General features: G+C 39.0%; 1 pseudogene; it reads left to right on the top strand.

Annotated features, from left to right (window-relative positions):
- The first annotated feature begins 25 nt into the window (after positions 1-25).
- LOC119082135 lies at positions 26-959 on the top strand (annotated as a pseudogene).
- Positions 960-18963: the final 18004 nt, after the last annotated feature.

Genomic DNA, 18963 nt, shown 5'->3' with positions numbered 1-18963 from the left:
ATACCAGTTTTGAAGCTATGCTTAAAGTGGTTTAGAATACGACAGCTCATGGCCGACACAACATTTCATTTCGCCTGGCCTATGGCCCTACTCGCTAGAGTATCAGTCGATCCAAGATTGCCCAATTGGTATAGATTTTAACGCAACTTGAAAATTGAACCTGTATTTATACTGTTTTGTGAACGTCATTTTAAAGGCAAATGTCCTACAGCCTCAATTCCAGGCGCTTGGGTAAGTCCTCTTCTGATTGGGTTGATTCAGAAGGCTATAAATGTGCTATGGTAGATGCTTGCGGTTACTTGTAAGTCAATTGCAATAGATATTCGCTTGATCAGCCACAAAATTACCACAAAATTATTTTAGACCTGGGGAGGACGTTGAATCGCTTGTTGAATGGATGATCAAAAACTTCGAGCATAACTATAACACAAACCGAGCTCCATTCGGTATGTAAAATCTCTTAATACACATGAGAAACGTACAGTTCTAAAATCGATCGATTTCAGGTGTATATATCCACGCAGCCTGGTTCTTGAAAGGCGAAAACTACTTTGAGGCCTACATGAAGTAAATATACTATAAACGCTCAAGACGAGCAAATACAAAATATTTCCGTTTCTCAGATTCTTGGACTACATGGACAGTCTCCCCGATGTATATTTTGTAGGAACACATCGTGCTCTGCAATACGCTCGTAATCCAGAGCAGGAAAACCATTCGACAAATGTGAACCACTCCGAACTCCATCGTGTGTACCAAAACTGTGCCAACTGGTGAAACAAACAACCAGAGAAGAACGCTGGATGACAAGTTGCAGTCCATGCCCAGCTGTTTATCCATGGTTGGGGAATCCGTTAGGACAGAATATGTAAAGTGTTTTGTTGTTGAATTTCAGTTGACACTCAATAAAACAGAGGAATGGGATGCATTAAAGTGATTAATGCTTCGTCGACTTGAAAGTTTTGTCTTAATTGAATCTAAAGCGACAATAGCAAACGAAATTAATTGTTTATTATAATCTCTTAATGAAGCATGTAGCATAAAACTATTGAAATACATACTCATCCCTACTTAATTTATCTATATTATAATGTCTATCCGTGCATATAGTGTAGTTCGCGCAACAATGAAAATGTTCACCTTGGAGTATCGATTTACATTTCAGTCCCTAATCCGATATACAGTGAAATAATTTCAAATTCAACATTTTTGCCACATTTTGAACCCATTGTATTAAATATCAAATTGAATTTTGACAATCAACATCAGAGTAAGGTATAAAAAATGATGCCGTGGCGTTATTATAATTAATTTCTGTAAATAATAAAACAGAATTTAGAGAGCAAGTGAGCAAGATACAGTTATAGTCTGGGAGCCTGCCGTGCATAAGCATATCAGTTCCACGTATGACATATCAAAGGGTTACTATTGACGTAAACAACTTTGTCATTAGCACAGTGTTTCTGAAAGAAATTTTTGTTGTTCTAAAAAAATAAACTTAAACTAAAGACCTAGAAAAATTTCACTCCGCCTTCGGCTCAATAGATAACTTTCACGTCGTCAAAATAAACATTGGATGCATAGTCCACAGTTAAATACTTTGTAAAATCACTTTCTTCTACAAATATAGTGTAAAAGGAAGCATTAATACAGAATTGCTACGAATTGTGTGGATAGAATCGTTTGTGTCGTAAGTGTTTGTTCGGCCTAAATTTGGGGAAAAATGCCTTAACTGAGAAAATCGAATTTTTGAAATATGCATGAACAACATTATTTTTGATTCATTTAAATGAATTTAATATCTGTGGTTACTTTTCGATCAAACAATTTAAAATCGAAGATTTTGTACACTTTTTCAAAAGTTCGATTTTCTCAGTTGATGCATTTTTCCCCAATTTTAGGCCAAACAAACACTTACGACACAAACGATTCTCAGATTATTTTCAAAAACTTTTCAGTTCTGGATAGCCTACAACATTCCAAGAATTTAAGCCCACCTGAGCAAAAATTGAATCATTTTCTCGATGAATTTACGAATTTTCAAGTTCAAGATCCACTCAATTTTTCATAGTCGGCGAACTTTGACGACTCACAAAAAATACTTTTTCGTCAAACTTCTTTCGGTTTTTATTTTTCCAGTTAAATTGGACCCCATTTAGTCGAATAAGACTAATACGTATATACAGCTAACAAAAATCTAAAAGTAAGTTATGTGGGCAACCGAGAACTCAAAAATTTAGCTTTGATTTTACGCAAGTTGTAAATCAATTAAAAAAAAAATCGATATTTGACATCTAGGGATGAAAACAATTTTTTGTGGACTACGCCAGTCTCGGTCCTTTACCCATCGCACACCCCTAATATATATGGATGATAAATGTTGTTCGGTATTTGAATTTCAAGCTCGTCCAAAGTTACTCCAAGTGGCAAATTGTCATATTTTGAATTTGAAAGAGACAGGAGTTCTTTTTTTTACATGTATATACTTTACCACACCAATTTCGACTTTTGACGACGAAATTCTTTTCGTAAAAATGAAACGTAAATTTGTTTACCGCGGGCTCTCTGCGCATTATTACTTCAAAATGCGAATTTACGAGGTGTTTTATGTAAGTTACATAATGTAACAAAGCGCACTACTGCATAAAAACGTTCCAGTTACATTTTCCATTCCACTTTTCCGCCAGCCGAACATCTCAGTTCACAAAATGCGGAAGGAAATAAAATATTTCTTCATTCTATGTTGCATTAAATGTTAACAAAATTTAGTTGTACAAAAATGTAATTTATTGTACTAAAAAGCTTCTATGTCACAAAACATTTTTTTAAATGAAAAGTTAATGTTCCAGTCGCATTATGACAAACGAAAAGTCAAATTAAAATTTTCTACCCTCTGAAAGAGAATAGAATTTTTTTGTTCGAATTTTCTTGTGGGACGTTGATGCTGAGAAAAAAAAGGAAACCTTCTACAATAACTACTATAATAAGAAGTGTCGCAGGAAATATAATAATATTGATGCCCATAAAATACGCAACATTTTCCAGTTCTCATTTTATAAATACATTCAGACGATAAAATTTTGATTTATTTGGAAATTAAACGAGACAACATTAGGGATGTAATGTGATGAATCAGTCGTAAAAAAATGAAATGAATAAATTAAAGCACAATCAAGTTCTTGGTATAATAAAATTTCATAAAAAAGCCACTGCAAGAAATAAAACAATAAAACAATAAACAAGAAAAAAAGGAACTTCTTCATATGGAATAATTTCTCAATTTCGGTCGGATTCAATGCAAGCAAACGGGAATACATACAATCATAAATTTCCTTCGGTGGTATTCTTCGTTACTTTTGATACACTTTTTCCAAGGGTACACACACAAATATATGTTAACCAAGTAAATGCCATTATGTAATACAAAGACGAAGAATAGAAGAAAAACCAAAACATTTGGCCCAGAAAATATATTTTCCCATGTTTGATTCGATACATCAAAGCTTTAATACCGAAAAATATTACATTTCGACCGCATCATCAGATTTTGGTGCCTTTATTATTTTCGTTATTTTTTTTTTCTTCCTTTTTCTTTGTTAGATTTTTTTCTATGTTTCGAAATATAAAAAGCAAAAATAGAGGACTTCTTAGGAGATTAAATTATAGAATAATGGAAACTGGAAACATTGAAGTGAACAAAGAAAATGAATATAAATTTCAGTGAATGATAAGCGTGTGATAGGGCATGCGAGAGTTATTCTATTTGTGTGCGGAAAATGTGTGCAAACTTTATTTACTGAACCATGAATGTGACGCAAAAATCTAGTGAGAGAACAAATTTTTTCTTCTCCAGAATATCGGAATCGGAAATTCGAATATTCGGAGGGTTTTCTATATTTTGTGAGGTAAATGATTCAAACTACATATAACTTTGTGGTTTTGTCAAATACTCTATTTCAAAACCTTTCTCCCAGTTGGAATAGTGGATCTAATTAATTAAAATTGTTAGCGATCTTATTGTTGTAAGTGTTGTTTTAATATCTTTTCGCGCAGACAGTTTGTTTGGGCTACAACACGGGAAAAAAGAAAAAACATCCGTTTAATCCGTATAAATTGGGCACCTGTTATATATCTATTTATTTATTTATTTATAGTTCCAACGAACAGGCCGAAGCCCAATTATACATTGAACTTAACTTAAATTATAACTAGAAAGTTGATACAGTAAAATCTAAAAGATTAAGAAGAAAATTAAAATTTAGAAATTGAAAAAAAAAAGTATATGGACATGACGGGGAAATTCTAAAACCATTGACTCCCTTAACCATTGACTTATATTCGTTATAAGACGAATTGAAAATGTCGTTGAGCCGGAAATAGATATTATGGTGGTGTTGCATGCGGTATACTGGTGAATTAAGCTGTATGTTCGACGATGGCGTAGGAAGGCAGAATAGATGAAGACGACTTTGCCGAGTAAACCGTTGAGGTACTTGAGGTTTGATGCGCGACGATAGACTAGTGGCAATTCTTCCATGAACCAGTTTGTACAAGACCATTTCATCTAGCTCAAGGCGACGGGTTTCTAATGACTTCATTTTCAAGTGTTCCAGTCTAGTTTGATAGTCGGGTTTAATCCAGTTGAAACGATAATACAGCATCCTCGTAAATTTACGTTGCACCTTCTCGATTTGTTCTTTATATTTCACATAATAGGGGTTCCAGATTGTACTACAGTACTCCAGTCTGCTCCGAACATACGTGTTATAAAGCTTGATCAGGCTAGCCGGACGTTTGAAGCTCTGAGTACTTCTAAAGATAAATCCAATCAATTGATACGACTTTTTCGTGATTTCATTGACGTGAGCAGCGAAGCTTTCTTTACTATCAAACGTGACACCGAGATCCTTTTTGATTGTCTTCTTTTCTATCGGCTTATCCTTTATGGAGTATTGATAGTTGATCGGTTGCGGTTTGCAGGTTACCGACAGCGCCGAGCACTTTTCTGGGTTGAGATTTAGATTATTGCTATCACACCATTGCGAAAAAGATGAGATGTCCGATTGCAAGCTAGTTCCGTCTGCCAAACACTCGATTTTTCGAAAGATTTTGTTGTCGTCGGCGAATAACGAGCTAGATGAAGTGAAGATGTCTGGCAAATCATTAATAAAGAGTAAAAACAAGAGAGGCCCTAGTATCGATCCTTGCGGAACCCCGGATGTCGGCATAATACTATCCGATTTACCACCTCCAATCACGACACATTGGGTTCTTCCGAAAAGATATGATCGAAACCATTGCAACGTAATTGACTTAATTCCAAAGTTCTGTAGCTTTAGAAGCAACAACCCGTGAGAAACCTGATCAAAGGCTTTCGAGAAATCTGTAAATATGACGTCCAACTGGCCACCGTCCAAAATCGAGTCAGTGACTCGTGTAGCAAACTCTAGTAAATTCGTAAGAGTCGATTTACCAGTCACGAAGCCATGCTGCGCTGGTGTAATATAATCTTTCACATGTTGATAAACTTTATTGAAGACAATTCTCTCGAAAACCTTTGAAGCAGCTGCCAGTATGCTTATCGGACGGTAATTACACACATCTGACCGTTTTCCAGACTTATAAACTGGCGTCACGTTACTAACTTTCCAGGCTAACGGAAACGAGCCTTCACGGACCGACTTATTGAAGATAATTGATAACGGTAAACTGACAGACGGAGACAATCTCTTATAGAAAATTGACGGAATGTTATCAGGACTTGACACCTTGTAATGATTGAGCTTATCGAGTATCAGCTTAACCTCCTCAACTGTAACATCGGTAAAATAAAAATTCGGAGCTATCTGATTCACAACAAACTCATGGTAGGTAGCATGTTGGAAAACACTAGAGAAATACTTCGCAAACAAGTTGCACACAGACTCCCGATCTTCAGCTATTTCTGATCGAAAATAAACTTGATTTGGAATAGAATTGGGTTTTTTCAAGGATTTAGTATAGGAGAAGAAAGCTTTTGTGTTGGTAGTGATCTTGTCTTCAATGTCGTTGACATAAGCCTCCTCACACAGCTTCTTTCGCGCTTTGAATTCTTTTCTCAAATTGGCAAACAAGGCATAGTCCAGCGGACTCTTAGAACGCATGAATTTGGTTCTCGCTCTTATCTTCTGTTTTAGCATCTTTATCAGATCATACGAGAACCAACACGGGTAGCTTTTCACTGCACTCTTCACTGTCGGAATTGAATCGAATAATGACATTAACAGCCTATAGAATTCCTGAACCGAGTCGTCAACACTACGACCATCGAAAGCTTTACACCAATCAACCTGACTTACACGCTCATTTAGCACATCATAGTCAGCTCGAAAAAAGTTTAGTTTGGGCGGCCGATTTTCCTCCAGGAAGCGGAGAGGAGAGACATCAATCAGAAGCGTGACAGGAGGGTGGTGACGATCTATGCGAGTAATAGAATCATTATCGGTGTCAATAATAATTTTGTCAGAATCAAGATTAGACAACACCAAATCCAACGTTCTATCATTTACATTACGCTTCGGATTAAACTGACTCAGATTAGTTAACGAGAGCACGTCGACAAATGATTCAGCGATGTTACCAACTACGTCACGAGCACTACAGGTACCATCAGGTTCTTCTGTCCAAGTGATAGAGTCGGCTAAGTTGAAGTTGCCCACTAACAGAAAGGTACCATTTGGCTTAATTACATTAACAATCTCATTGATCTTGATAAGATGCACATCGTACACATCAAAAGAGCTTCTGCAGTTGATATAACGAACGTTAAAATAAATTTTACCGCCGTTGAGCTGATCTATCGATATCCAGATGTCCTCATTATCTAGTTCCCAATCGGTAACCCTTGATGAGTAGTATTTACTCTTCACAGCAATCAGACACCCTCCGCCGTCCTTCTTGCCTGTAGCTACGCGATCACGATCCTGACGATACACGGTATACCTGTCATCGAACAACTCTGAATCATTGTAATCGATCGTTTTCGTTTTGAGCCCTTGGGCATTCTGATAGTAGACGGTCAACTTCATTATGTACAAAATTTCCAGGCGAATTATGATAAATTGATAATAGACTCGAAATATGGTGAACGGATTAATGGTCGGTCTTACGTTTGGTCTTTCGCTTAGTACACCTATTTGATAAGAATTACAAATTTGAAATTAAAACAGATTGGAATTCACATAATCAAACAGTGAGCAATTGATTTTCGGTTTTTCGTTTTTGATCTTACAGTAGTAGCCACTTGAGGACGCCAGCTTTTTTGGACAAAAACGATAATGTCCAACAATAACAATAATTCCCAACAATATTGCCCCGTCAAAAATGGCGACCATTGTGAATCTCTTGCTCCGTCGTTTTTTGACTATTACGTTCTTAATTTTACGAATTAATTATCGTGTGATAGGTCATTCGAAGCGTCTAACGAAACTCTACAATTATATAGGAATATAAAAGGACAAAGGACCCATCTTCAGTTTGAAATCAATGAAATAAATTTGAAGCTTCACGATTTTCCTTTAAATTGTTGCTGGTCCTCGTAGATCGAGTGTTGCGATCTGAAATTGATAGGATAGATAGCTTATTGTATTCTGCATTAAATAAGCAAAACTTGTAGAGGTTCAAAATCCAATCTTCAGTGTGGAATCAATGAAAGAAGTTTGAAGCAAAAATTGGGACGCTTTAAACTTATTTCGTTGTTTTGACACTGAAGATGGGTTTTTCTTCTTCTACAAGTTTGGCTTATTAAACGTAGAATTCAATAAGCAATCTGACCATACCAATTTCAGCTCACAAGACTCCATCTCCGAAGAGCTGGGCGTACACCGCACACGCTTGACGACATGAAATTGAATTTCCAAGCGATAGCTTTGATCATTTCTTTTTTTGGCTCCTTCGCAAAGTGACTATTACGTTGGTAATTTTGAGAATTAATTAGGACAAAAAGACAAAAGTACCATTTTTAGTGTCAAATAAATGAAAGAAGGTTGAAGCTTCCCAATTATTTTACTAAAACTAACTTTAAATGGCTGCAGCTTTTCCAAAATCGCGTCTTGCGATCTGAAATTTGTCGGCGGGATAGCTTATTCAATTCGGCTATCTTTAACTTAAAATTTTAGTTAGATAATTGGGAAGTTTGAAACTTATTTGATTGATTAGACATTGAAGCTGTGACTTTTGTCTTCTACAAGTTAATTATAATTACAACGGAAACAAAATCCAACAAGCTAAAAGCGACAATAAAGCAAACCCACAGCCAACGCACTTCAAGCGTGAGTGGTACCAACGCACTTCTAAAAAGTGTCCTAGTTGATAGCTGCCAAATAGAGTACTATTTTGTACTTTTTGTTGAGTGTAATGGAAACTTAACGCTCAGGAAACCGAAAAATATCTCTCCTTTTGCAAATTTATTTAAAACAATTAACTTTGGAGTATGACGTTAGATGGCAGTGACCGTCATTTTCCGTTAAAATTGACTAACCCCAGTTCTACCGAAGATTGTTCATATAGAACTTTCAACATTCGGTTAAGTATGCATATCAACATATCAAGTTGAATGACGATTGGCACGATATGCCGAAATGTTGATGCTTCTAATATGTTCAAGAACGCAACTGTTCTAGTTGATTTCGTACTGAGCGTCATTAAAATTTCTCTAAAGCTATGTCTGCCTGTTACTTCTCCTTGATCGAAAAATCTAGTAAAACCCTACACTTCATTTAAAACAACATAAACATAAGTATTTTTCGACATTTTTTAGGGAATAGCCGCCACAGAGAAAATAAAATTGGAAAAAATCTTGATTGAAGATCCTTTGAAGTTCAAACGTTGCGCGTATACCGCAATTGACGACATAAAATTGAATTTCCAAGCGATAGCTTTGATCACTGTCAGTAGAATTTCAAATGTCGATACAGAGGTTGTATAGATCATTGTCAAGTGCAATTGATATTATGCATTTAACTGTCATTTTCACAAAGCTAACTGAAACCTAAAGGCGTTTGGTCGATCTTAGGGAATTCATCCTTTTACGAAATGTAATATAGATGCGTTTTGCGCCATCCTAGGGAATTCCTCCTTTTACGAAATGAAAGGTAAAGGCGTTTTGTCGATCCTAGGGAATTCATCCTTTTACGAAATGTAATATAGATGCGTTTTGCGCCATCCTAGAGAATTCCTCCTTTTACGAAGAGAAACGTAAAGGCGTTTGGTCGATCCTAGGGAATTCATCCTTTTACGAAATGTAACATAGAGGCGTTTTGCGCCATCCTAGGGAATTCCTCCTTTTACGAAGAGAAACGTAAAGGCGTTTGGTCGATCCTAGGGAATTCATCCTTTTACGAAATGAAACGTGAAGGCGTTTTGCTCGAAGTAAAAAAAATCATATTAGATCGCCCCACATTTAGCGTTGCACTTTATAAAAGGAAAAAATCCTATGAGAGCGTTACATCAGCGATTACATTACATTTTGTAAAAGAGAAGAATCTTGTGGGATCGTTCCATTAATTTACATTTTGCACGAATAAATTTAAAATTTTGCAAACAACTGGCACCACTACCCACCTATAATCACAGTGATCGCACTTTATGACAACAATGTTGATTGTCATCGTGGAAAATGAAGTCTTTGCGAAAAGAGAAAAAAATAATAATTAATTTTCGACTCGAATGATTCGGGCTAAACAAAATGTAATAAAGTGGTAATTTGTTGATTCGAATTAGTCGATTCGAAAATTAATTATTTCATGTTATGAAAACATTTCAGCCCGGCGTCACGTTCAATTTTTTTATTTTTTTATTTTTCTCGAAATTTAGAACTTGGCCGACAATATGGCGGCGACAGGAAAAAAAACTTGCTTTTTGGCAAGCTTTTTGAGGGTGGGGTTGGGGCCTGTTTTTTTGCTCCGTCGTTTTTTGACTATTACGTTCTTAATTTTACGAATTAATTATCGTGTGATAGGTCATTCGAAGCGTCTAACGAAACTCTACAATTATATAGGAATATAAAAGGACAAAGGACCCATCTTCAGTTTGAAATCAATGAAATAAATTTGAAGCTTCACGATTTTCCTTTAAATTGTTGCTGGTCCTCGTAGATCGAGTGTTGCGATCTGAAATTGATAGGATAGATAGCTTATTGTATTCTGCATTAAATAAGCAAAACTTGTAGAGGTTCAAAATCCAATCTTCAGTGTGGAATCAATGAAAGAAGTTTGAAGCAAAAATTGGGACGCTTTAAACTTATTTCGTTGTTTTGACACTGAAGATGGGTTTTTCTTCTTCTACAAGTTTGGCTTATTAAACGTAGAATTCAATAAGCAATCTGACCATACCAATTTCAGCTCACAAGACTCCATCTCCGAAGAGCTGGGCGTACACCGCACACGCTTGACGACATGAAATTGAATTTCCAAGCGATAGCTTTGATCATTTCTTTTTTTGGCTCCTTCGCAAAGTGACTATTACGTTGGTAATTTTGAGAATTAATTAGGACAAAAAGACAAAAGTACCATTTTTAGTGTCAAATAAATGAAAGAAGGTTGAAGCTTCCCAATTATTTTACTAAAACTAACTTTAAATGGCTGCAGCTTTTCCAAAATCGCGTCTTGCGATCTGAAATTTGTCGGCGGGATAGCTTATTCAATTCGGCTATCTTTAACTTAAAATTTTAGTTAGATAATTGGGAAGTTTGAAACTTATTTGATTGATTAGACATTGAAGCTGTGACTTTTGTCTTCTACAAGTTAATTATAATTACAACGGAAACAAAATCCAACAAGCTAAAAGCGACAATAAAGCAAACCCACAGCCAACGCACTTCAAGCGTGAGTGGTACCAACGCACTTCTAAAAAGTGTCCTAGTTGATAGCTGCCAAATAGAGTACTATTTTGTACTTTTTGTTGAGTGTAATGGAAACTTAACGCTCAGGAAACCGAAAAATATCTCTCCTTTTGCAAATTTATTTAAAACAATTAACTTTGGAGTATGACGTTAGATGGCAGTGACCGTCATTTTCCGTTAAAATTGACTAACCCCAGTTCTACCGAAGATTGTTCATATAGAACTTTCAACATTCGGTTAAGTATGCATATCAACATATCAAGTTGAATGACGATTGGCACGATATGCCGAAATGTTGATGCTTCTAATATGTTCAAGAACGCAACTGTTCTAGTTGATTTCGTACTGAGCGTCATTAAAATTTCTCTAAAGCTATGTCTGCCTGTTACTTCTCCTTGATCGAAAAATCTAGTAAAACCCTACACTTCATTTAAAACAACATAAACATAAGTATTTTTCGACATTTTTTAGGGAATAGCCGCCACAGAGAAAATAAAATTGGAAAAAATCTTGATTGAAGATCCTTTGAAGTTCAAACGTTGCGCGTATACCGCAATTGACGACATAAAATTGAATTTCCAAGCGATAGCTTTGATCACTGTCAGTAGAATTTCAAATGTCGATACAGAGGTTGTATAGATCATTGTCAAGTGCAATTGATATTATGCATTTAACTGTCATTTTCACAAAGCTAACTGAAACCTAAAGGCGTTTGGTCGATCTTAGGGAATTCATCCTTTTACGAAATGTAATATAGATGCGTTTTGCGCCATCCTAGGGAATTCCTCCTTTTACGAAATGAAAGGTAAAGGCGTTTTGTCGATCCTAGGGAATTCATCCTTTTACGAAATGTAATATAGATGCGTTTTGCGCCATCCTAGAGAATTCCTCCTTTTACGCGATGTTCTTTATTTTCGGCCAAGCTTCTAACGCTGTAGGCGTATGAATTGTGCGTTTTTAGCTTTCCAGGTACTGAACGCGACCATCCAATCGCTCTGGTTAAGAGCGCATCGTTCTGAAACTACACAGGATCTTCACCAAATTGTACTGATTGCAGGCGTGCGAGTATTCACTCTTCAGATGGTTGACAGCGACAACTTTACTTTTTGGCATTCAATTACAAGGATCGCAGTTGTCGTTGGAAAATCGTTTTTCACATCGTCATACACGCATTTGGTTGATCGAGAGTCATTTGCAGTTTTTGTTTCTGTTTGCTGTTGGATACGCTAGGCATCGTTGGAATGGCGAAACTGTGTGCACCATCGTTGGATAAATCGGACATCAGCAAAGCTGTAGCAGTTCGATGGATTTTGTAAAGCTGTGAGTACCGCCGTGCGGTTTTGTTTTTGTTTTTCTTTTGTGCCTGTTCGTGTGGTGAATTTTTTGTTTTGTTTCTTTCTCTTGCAACGCGTTGGGTTCTTCAAAGGTTGCACTTCAGGTTTCTCTGCATTCCACTAGAAAGTGGCAAAGTTTTCTGTGTAAGCCGTCTGATACTCGTTCAGCTAGACGGAATGCTGCTGTCTCCGGAAGAGCTCAACGGAAACGACTGATGATGACTAGCCCTCTCTAGTCTCTGACCGCCGTTGTGACTCGAGGTCGAAACAGCCCGTTTTTTCTGTATGAATTGCTTCACGCAACCCATGGGAGGGAAGAGATTTGGTTTCTCTGTTTGTTTTTGATTCTTTACTTTAGCAATTTTGCTTAGGCATTTCAGATGGAATCTCTTGCAGTGACACGAAACGTCCTGTTTAAGGACGCATCGATTTGATCTACGCAGGATCGTCAAGCAATAATAAAGTTTCTTCGCAAGAGTTGTTTTGTTTGGTGTTGACCCACCCTTGCTCTTTCTCTCAGGTTGGTTCTCCTGACTTGTCCAGCTGTTCGTAAAAGGAGTCATTACACTTTAGTCAATGCTTCATTTCGTTGGTCTCCGATGAAACTGGCAGCTCGTCAGAGGATTACGTTTCTCTCTTTGGACTCGTGTCTGTGGAGGAGTGACGTCTGATTGGCGTTTTCCGTCTTGTTTCTTGAAATAAATGAGCGACAGTCGAGCGACGGAACTTTCTTGTTTTATTCCTTAAGTAAATGTGCCAGTCGAATGACGGAACTTTCTTGTTTTATTCCTTAAATAAATGTGCCAGTCGAATGACGGAACGATTTAAATGTTTCTTCCAGCAGTTTCGTGTGCCAATCCTGTCTTCCCTCCTCAGGTCGTTCTTCCTATCTTGTCGATCCATGAATTCCCTACTCCACTTCGGTGTTTATCGCCCATTCTACGTCGTACGATGTTAGGAATTTGGCCCGCTGCGAATTTTCTGCGTAGCGTTAAAAATGGGAGATTTGTTTGCTCTGATTGAATGATGTTCTTTATTTTCGGCCAAGCTTCTAACGCTGTAGGCGTATGAATTGTGCGTTTTTAGCTTTCCAGGTACTGAACGCGACCATCCAATCGCTCTGGTTAAGAGCGCATCGTTCTGAAACTACACAGGATCTTCACCAAATTGTACTGATTGCAGGCGTGCGAGTATTCACTCTTCAGATGGTTGACAGCGACAACTTTACTTTTTGGCATTCAATTACAAGGATCGCAGTTGTCGTTGGAAAATCGTTTTTCACATCGTCATACACGCATTTGGTTGATCGAGAGTCATTTGCAGTTTTTGTTTCTGTTTGCTGTTGGATACGCTGGGCATCGTTGGAATGGCGAAACTGTGTGCACCATCGTTGGATAAATCGGACATCAGCAAAGCTGTAGCAGTTCGATGGATTTTGTAAAGCTGTGAGTACCGCCGTGCGGTTTTGTTTTTGTTTTTCTTTTGTGCCTGTTCGTGTGGTGAATTTTTTGTTTTGTTTCTTTCTCTTGCAACGCGTTGGGTTCTTCAAAGGTTGCACTTCAGGTTTCTCTGCATTCCACTAGAAAGTGGCAAAGTTTTCTGTGTAAGCCGTCTGATACTCGTTCAGCTAGACGGAATGCTGCTGTCTCCGGAAGAGCTCAACGGAAACGACTGATGATGACTAGCCCTCTCTAGTCTCTGACCGCCGTTGTGACTCGAGGTCGAAACAGCCCGTTTTTTCTGTATGAATTGCTTCACGCAACCCATGGGAGGGAAGAGATTTGGTTTCTCTGTTTGTTTTTGATTCTTTACTTTAGCAATTTTGCTTAGGCATTTCAGATGGAATCTCTTGCAGTGACACGAAACGTCCTGTTTAAGGACGCATCGATTTGATCTACGCAGGATCGTCAAGCAATAATAAAGTTTCTTCGCAAGAGTTGTTTTGTTTGGTGTTGACCCACCCTTGCTCTTTCTCTCAGGTTGGTTCTCCTGACTTGTCCAGCTGTTCGTAAAAGGAGTCATTACACTTTAGTCAATGCTTCATTTCGTTGGTCTCCGATGAAACTGGCAGCTCGTCAGAGGATTACGTTTCTCTCTTTGGACTCGTGTCTGTGGAGGAGTGACGTCTGATTGGCGTTTTCCGTCTTGTTTCTTGAAATAAATGAGCGACAGTCGAGCGACGGAACTTTCTTGTTTTATTCCTTAAGTAAATGTGCCAGTCGAATGACGGAACTTTCTTGTTTTATTCCTTAAATAAATGTGCCAGTCGAATGACGGAACGATTTAAATGTTTCTTCCAGCAGTTTCGTGTGCCAATCCTGTCTTCCCTCCTCAGGTCGTTCTTCCTATCTTGTCGATCCATGAATTCCCTACTCCACTTCGGTGTTTATCGCCCATTCTACGTCGTACGATGTTAGGAATTTGGCCCGCTGCGAATTTTCTGCGTAGCGTTAAAAATGGGAGATTTGTTTGCTCTGATTGAATGATGTTCTTTATTTTCGGCCAAGCTTCTAACGCTGTAGGCGTATGAATTGTGCGTTTTTAGCTTTCCAGGTACTGAACGCGACCATCCAATCGCTCTGGTTAAGAGCGCATCGTTCTGAAACTACACAGGATCTTCACCAAATTGTACTGATTGCAGGCGTGCGAGTATTCACTCTTCAGATGGTTGACAGCGACAACTTTACTTTTTGGCATTCAATTACAAGGATCGCAGTTGTCGTTGGAAAATCGTTTTTCACATCGTCATACACGCATTTGGTTGATCGAGAGTCATTTGCAGTTTTTGTTTCTGTTTGCTGTTGGATACGCTGGGCATCGTTGGAATGGCGAAACTGTGTGCACCATCGTTGGATAAATCGGACATCAGCAAAGCTGTAGCAGTTCGATGGATTTTGTAAAGCTGTGAGTACCGCCGTGCGGTTTTGTTTTTGTTTTTCTTTTGTGCCTGTTCGTGTGGTGAATTTTTTGTTTTGTTTCTTTCTCTTGCAACGCGTTGGGTTCTTCAAAGGTTGCACTTCAGGTTTCTCTGCATTCCACTAGAAAGTGGCAAAGTTTTCTGTGTAAGCCGTCTGATACTCGTTCAGCTAGACGGAATGCTGCTGTCTCCGGAAGAGCTCAACGGAAACGACTGATGATGACTAGCCCTCTCTAGTCTCTGACCGCCGTTGTGACTCGAGGTCGAAACAGCCCGTTTTTTCTGTATGAATTGCTTCACGCAACCCATGGGAGGGAAGAGATTTGGTTTCTCTGTTTGTTTTTGATTCTTTACTTTAGCAATTTTGCTTAGGCATTTCAGATGGAATCTCTTGCAGTGACACGAAACGTCCTGTTTAAGGACGCATCGATTTGATCTACGCAGGATCGTCAAGCAATAATAAAGTTTCTTCGCAAGAGTTGTTTTGTTTGGTGTTGACCCACCCTTGCTCTTTCTCTCAGGTTGGTTCTCCTGACTTGTCCAGCTGTTCGTAAAAGGAGTCATTACACTTTAGTCAATGCTTCATTTCGTTGGTCTCCGATGAAACTGGCAGCTCGTCAGAGGATTACGTTTCTCTCTTTGGACTCGTGTCTGTGGAGGAGTGACGTCTGATTGGCGTTTTCCGTCTTGTTTCTTGAAATAAATGAGCGACAGTCGAGCGACGGAACTTTCTTGTTTTATTCCTTAAGTAAATGTGCCAGTCGAATGACGGAACTTTCTTGTTTTATTCCTTAAATAAATGTGCCAGTCGAATGACGGAACGATTTAAATGTTTCTTCCAGCAGTTTCGTGTGCCAATCCTGTCTTCCCTCCTCAGGTCGTTCTTCCTATCTTGTCGATCCATGAATTCCCTACTCCACTTCGGTGTTTATCGCCCATTCTACGTCGTACGATGTTAGGAATTTGGCCCGCTGCGAATTTTCTGCGTAGCGTTAAAAATGGGAGATTTGTTTGCTCTGATTGAATGATGTTCTTTATTTTCGGCCAAGCTTCTAACGCTGTAGGCGTATGAATTGTGCGTTTTTAGCTTTCCAGGTACTGAACGCGACCATCCAATCGCTCTGGTTAAGAGCGCATCGTTCTGAAACTACACAGGATCTTCACCAAATTGTACTGATTGCAGGCGTGCGAGTATTCACTCTTCAGATGGTTGACAGCGACAACTTTACTTTTTGGCATTCAATTACAAGGATCGCAGTTGTCGTTGGAAAATCGTTTTTCACATCGTCATACACGCATTTGGTTGATCGAGAGTCATTTGCAGTTTTTGTTTCTGTTTGCTGTTGGATACGCTGGGCATCGTTGGAATGGCGAAACTGTGTGCACCATCGTTGGATAAATCGGACATCAGCAAAGCTGTAGCAGTTCGATGGATTTTGTAAAGCTGTGAGTACCGCCGTGCGGTTTTGTTTTTGTTTTTCTTTTGTGCCTGTTCGTGTGGTGAATTTTTTGTTTTGTTTCTTTCTCTTGCAACGCGTTGGGTTCTTCAAAGGTTGCACTTCAGGTTTCTCTGCATTCCACTAGAAAGTGGCAAAGTTTTCTGTGTAAGCCGTCTGATACTCGTTCAGCTAGACGGAATGCTGCTGTCTCCGGAAGAGCTCAACGGAAACGACTGATGATGACTAGCCCTCTCTAGTCTCTGACCGCCGTTGTGACTCGAGGTCGAAACAGCCCGTTTTTTCTGTATGAATTGCTTCACGCAACCCATGGGAGGGAAGAGATTTGGTTTCTCTGTTTGTTTTTGATTCTTTACTTTAGCAATTTTGCTTAGGCATTTCAGATGGAATCTCTTGCAGTGACACGAAACGTCCTGTTTAAGGACGCATCGATTTGATCTACGCAGGATCGTCAAGCAATAATAAAGTTTCTTCGCAAGAGTTGTTTTGTTTGGTGTTGACCCACCCTTGCTCTTTCTCTCAGGTTGGTTCTCCTGACTTGTCCAGCTGTTCGTAAAAGGAGTCATTACACTTTAGTCAATGCTTCATTTCGTTGGTCTCCGATGAAACTGGCAGCTCGTCAGAGGATTACGTTTCTCTCTTTGGACTCGTGTCTGTGGAGGAGTGACGTCTGATTGGCGTTTTCCGTCTTGTTTCTTGAAATAAATGAGCGACAGTCGAGCGACGGAACTTTCTTGTTTTATTCCTTAAGTAAATGTGCCAGTCGAATGACGGAACTTTCTTGTTTTATTCCTTAAATAAATGTGCCAGTCGAATGACGGAACGATTTAAATGTTTCTTCCAGCAGTTTCGTGTGCCAATCCTGTCTTCCCTCCTCAGGTCGTTCTTCCTATCTTGTCGATCCATGAATTCCCTACTCCACTTCGGTGTTTATCGCCCATTCTACGTCGTACGATGTTAGGAATTTGGCCCGCTGCGAATTTTCTGCGTAGCGTTAAAAATGGGAGATTTGTTTGCTCTGATTGAATGATGTTCTTTATTTTCGGCCAAGCTTCTAACGCTGTAGGCGTATGAATTGTGCGTTTTTAGCTTTCCAGGTACTGAACGCGACCATCCAATCGCTCTGGTTAAGAGCGCATCGTTCTGAAACTACACAGGATCTTCACCAAATTGTACTGATTGCAGGCGTGCGAGTATTCACTCTTCAGATGGTTGACAGCGACAACTTTACTTTTTGGCATTCAATTACAAGGATCGCAGTTGTCGTTGGAAAATCGTTTTTCACATCGTCATACACGCATTTGGTTGATCGAGAGTCATTTGCAGTTTTTGTTTCCGTTTGCTGTTGGATACGCTGGGCATCGTTGGAATGGCGAAACTGTGTGCACCATCGTTGGATAAATCGGACATCAGCAAAGCTGTAGCAGTTCGATGGATTTTGTAAAGCTGTGAGTACCGCCGTGCGGTTTTGTTTTTGTTTTTCTTTTGTGCCTGTTCGTGTGGTGAATTTTTTGTTTTGTTTCTTTCTCTTGCAACGCGTTGGGTTCTTCAAAGGTTGCACTTCAGGTTTCTCTGCATTCCACTAGAAAGTGGCAAAGTTTTCTGTGTAAGCCGTCTGATACTCGTTCAGCTAGACGGAATGCTGCTGTCTCCGGAAGAGCTCAACGGAAACGACTGATGATGACTAGCCCTCTCTAGTCTCTGACCGCCGTTGTGACTCGAGGTCGAAACAGCCCGTTTTTTCTGTATGAATTGCTTCACGCAACCCATGGGAGGGAAGAGATTTGGTTTCTCTGTTTGTTTTTGATTCTTTACTTTAGCAATTTTGCTTAGGCATTTCAGATGGAATCTCTTGCAGTGACACGAAACGTCCTGTTTAAGGACGCATCGATTTGATCTACGCAGGATCGTCAAGCAATAATAAAGTTTCTTCGCAAGAGTTGTTTTGTTTGGTGTTGACCCACCCTTGCTCTTTCTCTCAGGTTGGTTCTCCTGACTTGTCCAGCTGTTCGTAAAAGGAGTCATTACACTTTAGTCAATGCTTCATTTCGTTGGTCTCCGATGAAACTGGCAGCTCGTCAGAGGATTACGTTTCTCTCTTTGGACTCGTGTCTGTGGAGGAGTGACGTCTGATTGGCGTTTTCCGTCTTGTTTCTTGAAATAAATGAGCGACAGTCGAGCGACGGAACTTTCTTGTTTTATTCCTTAAGTAAATGTGCCAGTCGAATGACGGAACTTTCTTGTTTTATTCCTTAAATAAATGTGCCAGTCGAATGACGGAACGATTTAAATGTTTCTTCCAGCAGTTTCGTGTGCCAATCCTGTCTTCCCTCCTCAGGTCGTTCTTCCTATCTTGTCGATCCATGAATTCCCTAC

This window comes from Bradysia coprophila, unplaced genomic scaffold, assembly GCF_014529535.1.
Source record: "Bradysia coprophila strain Holo2 unplaced genomic scaffold, BU_Bcop_v1 contig_387, whole genome shotgun sequence".
Lineage (NCBI taxonomy): Eukaryota > Metazoa > Arthropoda > Insecta > Diptera > Sciaridae > Bradysia > Bradysia coprophila.
Note: the sequence above shows the minus strand (reverse complement) of the source record. Positions and strands in the feature narration are given on the sequence as shown.